General features: G+C 34.9%; 1 long non-coding RNA gene across 1 annotated transcript; it reads left to right on the forward strand.

Annotated features, from left to right (window-relative positions):
* Window positions 1–1,675: 1,675 nt before the first annotated feature.
* LOC134797859 (uncharacterized) lies at window positions 1,676–4,699 on the forward strand. The gene is made up of 4 exons (XR_010145120.1): window positions 1,676–1,854; window positions 2,302–2,364; window positions 2,446–2,505; window positions 4,682–4,699. It is a non-coding gene; the product is annotated as an uncharacterized LOC134797859 (long non-coding RNA).
* The last annotated feature ends 1,002 nt before the right edge of the window (window positions 4,700–5,701 follow it).

A 5,701-nucleotide genomic window follows, 5' to 3' on the forward strand; every position in this document is an offset into this window, starting at 1 on the left:
ATGACAATTGATCGTTAGGGCATGTGCCCATTAGGACAAACCAGTTAGGGCAAGTGACTTTAGGACAAACGTTGTTAGGGATTCAGAATGACACCCAAATGGATCATATTATAAAAGAAAAGTTAATTGACATAACTTACCTACCGTAAAATGGGGTGAGTTGGGACAAATAAAAGTTTAATTTTATATGTGGCACGTTGATTTATACCGGGTGTGGCCTGTAACACGAGCAAATAATTAAAACATAGATTGTACTCCTCAAACAGTGACACTTTTGTTCAACAACTTTTAAAAATTATGAAGTATTTAGACTCCCTATTTTTCATACAAAATAAATATTATCTTCAATGGACGCTTTCGCGACGCCATATCATTGTGATTGCGTCTTAGAATAAACTTTAAAGTGTATTAAAAATCAAAACACAAGTTATTTTTAAAAGTTGCTGGACAAATGTTGGTCAGTATGAGGAGTACTACAGCCTACAGTTTAATTTTTTGCTCATGTTACAGGCCACACCCGGTATACTTGAAAAGACGTGTTCTGGTAGTATGAACTTTAGTTTTTCAATGATAATCTGTCATTTCATTTCATAGATTCAACGATAAACACAAAATAGTAGGAAATCCCAGCTCACCCGTAGTCGGGGTTAGGGGGGATAGGAATTGAGTGAGATGGGAGATGAGACAATTGCTAAAATTTACACAATATTACAATAGCTTGACTTCTCAAGAACAATGTGACAACTCTGGTCTAAAAATACCATCTCTCCTCACCCCATTCATAACACAACTGCCCTCGTAATCCCTACTCACCCCATTTTACGGGACCTAATAGGTTGACTGCATATATTACCTATGTACATTTGTACCTAGGTACACGGATAAGGATTAAATTTGAACATTAGGTTTTATTGTAAGTCAGAGTTAAGATAGTTAAAATGCACATTAGCTAAAGATGTTTTTAACGTCAAATATCATACAATATTTGGTAGGTATTACGTTATCCAACAGTAAACTTTACTTTTACTTTCGTTAGTAAATACATTTATTTTCCATACTAAGTTTAACTAATATTTACTCTTTTACTAACGCGAACGTGTAAACACACTTTATGATATTAAATACGTGCTCTTTATTCTAAATAAATATTATATTTTATATCAAAATAAGGTTCCTTTGAACATAGACGGTTATTATTTACGTACCTAGTTACACCCAACGTACTTAAGGCCGTTCCCTGAGCCAGAAATGTAAAAATACCCCAATAATTATCCTATTTTTCTAAGAAACGGTGATATTTGTAGACGTGGGAAAAATAAATATAATTCTTGATTATATTATCTTTAATAACACAGCTTTCGATACACGATTCATAACACTTCGCTCGATACAATTTATTCCCAAAGTAACCTCCAATTCGAATTTTTACTCCAACTTTACTCGTTTCTTTACTATGTGACACTATGAAACAAAAAAAGGAGAAAAATCAATCATAACTATAACAGTAATTTGACAGCTTTAGAAAAACGATAATTAGAGGCAATATTTTTAAAATAAATAAACATCAACTAATTCTATCGTAACAAAATATCGACTCCGGCCTGCATGCTCTATCTCCGTCCGTCTTTCGAAATGAGACAGTGATGACTGAGCGCTCGTGCCAGACGGACCTGTACTAGGTGTCCCCAAAACAAATATAAGATTTACTTATAAAAACTGTGCTGTGTTGTGTGTCCTAGTGATATACCGTGTGCACCAAAACCTTTAAGTTATAATGGGTAACAAGCAATTGAATAAAAAGAAGACATCTCGAAAAAGACAACTCGGAAGATTCCAACAAACAATGGAACTAACGTAAGTAAAAATGTATATTTATTACACAGTGAAATACGTAATTATTACTTAATTTAATATATACTTGATCGTACTAATTAGTAATCCATATAACTTAAAACATTCTAGAATTTAATAATCGCTCCATCTACCGGTAAACATTGTCATCAATTCATCATCTAAATAGCTTAAAAGGATATTGCGATTCGCGACGTTTACACCACGCGGCACTAGCGCCTTGCACGGCAAAGACAGAAAACATTGCCGTCTATGTGTGCGTCGTGAGTCGTAGTTACGCGGTTGCGGTGTAGTGGGCCTTCCTATAAATACGAGCACACAGTGATACATGTAACGCACACAATTAGACGCATAAAGCGTTCTTTTAGCAATCCATCCACCTATCGAGGGTTCGAACCTCAGCTCGTGATTTGTCATGCGTCTAAACTTTTTACTTTTTTGTCTTTCTAGGAAAAGAAGAAAATTGGATAATTTCACAGCCGAACATGATACTATATCTTTAGACTACATCGAGTGAGTATAATTATTTGACTTGTGCTTTTTAGCCCTACCTACGTAACACAATACACTACTACAATTTATCTTTATTTACAGACTGCAAAATATGGAAATGGAATCTCCGATTTCATCAACCACTGACATTCAAAGTAACGAGTAAGTTCTAATTCTAATTGTGGCATTATCTATGAAAAGGGACCTTATTGTCTATGGCGCTTACGACGCACTGCGTCGCACGGCGTGGTATTTATATCGTTAATAATGGCGGAAGCGCCATCGACAATAAGGTCCCTTTTCATAGATAACGTCACAAATACCTACCTACTCAAGTACTCACAGCGGCGGCGTACGAATAGACCTTAGTTAGATTTAGATACCTACTGTTTTCCTATCAGTGCAGATGCTTATATCTTTTTATGAATTGAATTGATATTCTCAATTATTTGGACATATTTTGTACTTATTTTCCTAGATGATGGCTATTAGTAGTATTAGTACTACCTACTTAGCAAATGTTCGCCGAAAACTAAATAAAATGTCGCCAATCAATAATATCGTACGAGATACATTGCCCTCATCAGTTATTTGATATTCTCCAAGAGGTACTTAATTTAAAAAAACCGGCCAAGTGCAAGTTGGTTTTGCACACGCAGGGTTCCGTACCATTATGCAAAAAACGGCAAAAATCACGTTTGTTGCATTTTATTCTGTTTTTAGTATTTGTTGTTATAGCGGCGATAGAAATTCAATCATCTGTGAAATTTTAAACTGTCTAGCTACCACGGTTCATGAGATACAGCCTGATGACAGACGGACAGACGGACGGACGGACAGCGAAGTCTTAGTAATAGGGTCCCGTTTTTACCCTTTGGGTACGGAACCCTAAAAATGTACACTGATAGAATGTAATAGGGTTGCCTGAGTAAGTCCCGGAAATTAAAATCCCGGGATTTACCGATTGTCCGTACTTTCGTTATTCTTTTACGTATTTTTTAATGAACTGGTAGTTATTTTATATTATACCTACCCTACACAATAGTAAATGATTTCCTTTTCTTGAGCGTGTTGACCGATTTTTTATTTTAATAAAACTAATAATCTTGGGCAATTATTTCCATTTTCAATTTCTCATTTACCTGTGATAGAGCATTTTTAGGGTTCTGTAGCCAAATGGCAAAAAACGGAACCCTTAAGGATTCGTCATGTCTGTCTGTCTGTCCGTCCGTATATACAGCCACTTTTTTCTGAAACTATAAGAACTATAGGTACTGTTGAAACTTGGATTTTTCAACAAAAATAGAAAAAAACAATACATTTTGGGGGTTCCCCATACTTAGAACTGAAACTCAAAATTTTTTTTTGCATCGATCCCATACGTGTGGGGTATTTATGGATAGGTCTTCAAAAAATATATTGAGGTTTTTGATATCATTTTTTTCTAAACTCAATAGTTTGCGGGAGAGACCACCTCCAAAGTGGTAAAATGTGTGTCCTTTAACTTCTAAAATAAGAGAATGATAAAATATATATATATATATATATATGATGTACATTACCATGCAAACTTCCACCGAAAATTGGTTTGAACGAGATCTAGTAAGCAGTTTTTTTAACACTTACGTCATAAACCGCAATTTTATTATGTTACTTGCTAGATGTTACTATTTGGCTACTTTGTTGCTACAAAGTATTTGACGCCGACTGTACCTGTAACCAGCACAATGGTTTATTTACTTTCAAGTAGTTTTCTCCATTGTCATCACTTGTTATAATATAGGTACCTACATAAAAATTTTGAAATTAGTCTGTCTCACTTTTCGAAATAACTGCATTTCTGGAATGCTGCGTTTCGCGGGTCCATGATCAATTTATGAAATAGTAATGGACTAATTTATAAATTGAGTGATGTTGTAAAGAAATGACTGGCTGCTACAATTCTTCGACCGACAGATTTGTCCGGATGCTTAATGAGAGGCAAAATGTGGCTGTTATTGTTCATCATCACTTGATGATAAAAAATAGTGCGAAAAATAGTTGACATGAGTTGCGTATTACCTATTCTCACATGTATCGTACAACGTTTTACAGTACATATAGCCCTATAGGTTAACTGGAAGAGATCCCTCAAAGGGATAAGTTCGCCTTTGTACTTCTTGCTAATTGTATGTTATTTTTAATATGTCTTTTTGTACAATAAAGAGTTTACTACTACTACTAGCCCTTTAAATATTTGACATAGTTACGTAATGTGTGTGTGCATTATCGCACTAGTGCGGTAAAGTCCATATGTGCTGTAAAACATCATACATTTATTTAATTTTGGTTTTGACAGTGAGGCGACCGGCTCAAACATTTTGAACCAACGCATTGCACAGGTGGATGACACTTATCGGGTTCCTAGTATATTAGAGGAAGAAGATACCCATGAGGTAGGTGATTCATGCTAATTATGCTTATTGATTGTAGAGCAGAGAACAATTTTACCTTTTGTACTAACTACCTAGCTAGAATAACATTGTTTCAACTTCGTGTGCCAGAATTCCATCGTAAATTGATTTATCACACGATTCGTAGTCATTATATAGGGTCTTACTTTTATTTCTCTCGTTGGTTCTTTACCACCGGTGCTTTATATGTACAGTCGACGTCAAATATATGTATACATTTTTCACCTTATTACAAAGGAGTATGCTGCAATAGGTACATATCTTTGACGTCGACTGTACATGATGTGACAAATTGTAAATGCTAACACATACAATATATTTTATTTTCAGTTACAAATATCGTTCAATGTGGAAGAAGAGCTTCCTGACAAAACCGTCGGTCGAAGAATTGTCGCAGTTAGTTACCATTCGATTCGATTCCTCGCATTTTATCCAATAAAAGATTGTATGGAAACTATATACATAAACGCAATATTTCACCGACAAAATCGCAATTTTCTTGTTTTGTTCATACTTCAAGATGGACTCTTTGTGACCTTGACGTCACGGTCACATATCGTTTTGTTCGGGGCGTTTCGCGAGTGAAGTACGACTGTCGGACTTTGACTATCATTTCTGACTTTTGTATTCCTTTAATGCAATGGATCCCATATAGACTTTTGATCCTAAAGACAAACCTGATCGATTGATACCATAAATGAAAATTAGTCATCTATTATCGATAAGTATATATGTTTTTCTTCATCAAATTATCAATAATTTTCATTTTTTAGATTGTTCCCTCTATAAACTCCTAATAGTCTACCTTGGTGCCAAATAGGGAATGCAAATCGGTTATTTTTTGTATGGAAATAATCGGTTATTAACCGAAACCGCGGTTATTTCCATACAAAAAATAACCGATT

This window comes from Cydia splendana, chromosome 16 (genome assembly GCF_910591565.1).
Source record: "Cydia splendana chromosome 16, ilCydSple1.2, whole genome shotgun sequence".
NCBI classification, from domain to species: domain Eukaryota; kingdom Metazoa; phylum Arthropoda; class Insecta; order Lepidoptera; family Tortricidae; genus Cydia; species Cydia splendana.